The 874-nt window shown below is 35.5% G+C and overlaps 1 protein-coding gene across 1 annotated transcript in view; it reads left to right on the plus strand.

Annotated features, from left to right (window-relative positions):
- LOC105004227 (triadin-like) overlaps positions 1–874 on the plus strand; it is a 30,798-nt gene that overhangs the window by 983 nt on the left and 28,941 nt on the right. The gene's annotated exons all lie outside the window — the stretch shown is intronic.

Consider the following 874-nt stretch of genomic DNA (forward strand, 5'->3'; position numbering starts at 1 on the left):
AGGGACAGAGGAGCCTAGTGGGCTGCCGTCTATGGGGTCGCACAGAGTCGGACACGACTGAAGTGACTTAGCAGCAGCAGCAACAACATAAACATTCATTAGATATCCCAGTACCTATCAGAAGGAAAAATTTATTATTGTAAGAAGACTTTCCCAGCATGACTACATTCAAGGATGATAGAGTAGTAAAAAGAGAAGGAGCCAATAGTCTGTTTATCTGCAACTACATCAAATATAACTAATATCATGAATATAGTTTTATTATTTATAAGTCGATCTTTGAAATTAATTCAACATAGATACAAAGTAGATAGCAGAGGGCAGAAGCTAGCATGCACGTGACAGGCAGGTGTTCTTCACCCAAAATGAGAATGACCTATTTTGGTGACATCATCATAAAACTGTAAGAGTATAACTGAATTATTTAGTCTGGGTCATAAAATTTTAGATGAATCTAATTAATTCAAAATGTAACAAAACATAAGTGATTTATATTTTAAAATGCTAAGTAAACATGCCATAATTAAATAAGAATTTTCATTCAGAGTAAATATAGATCTCTAGTCTGTGTGTATACTGGGAGTGTGGAGAGGGAGGAACCTAGTTTGTCACTGGTCCCTGTTGCTGCTTACTGTAATGTGTATACCTGAAATGGCAGAACATATTTAGACACAATTTTTAGTAATATTAAGGTGTAAAATTTAGAGTAAGAGAGCAAATCAGATTTGTAAAATGATACAAGAACACAATTTTTATATTGGAAATTTCTCCAGAAATGTTATATCTTTTAAGATACTTAGCCAGAAGAATAGGAGAAGGCAATGGCACCCCACTCCAGTACTCTTGCCTGGAAAATCCCATGGACGGAGGAGCC

The sequence above is a fragment of the Bison bison genome, unplaced genomic scaffold (genome assembly GCF_000754665.1).
Source record: "Bison bison bison isolate TAMUID 2011002044 unplaced genomic scaffold, Bison_UMD1.0 scf7180017864473, whole genome shotgun sequence".
NCBI lineage: Eukaryota > Metazoa > Chordata > Mammalia > Artiodactyla > Bovidae > Bison > Bison bison.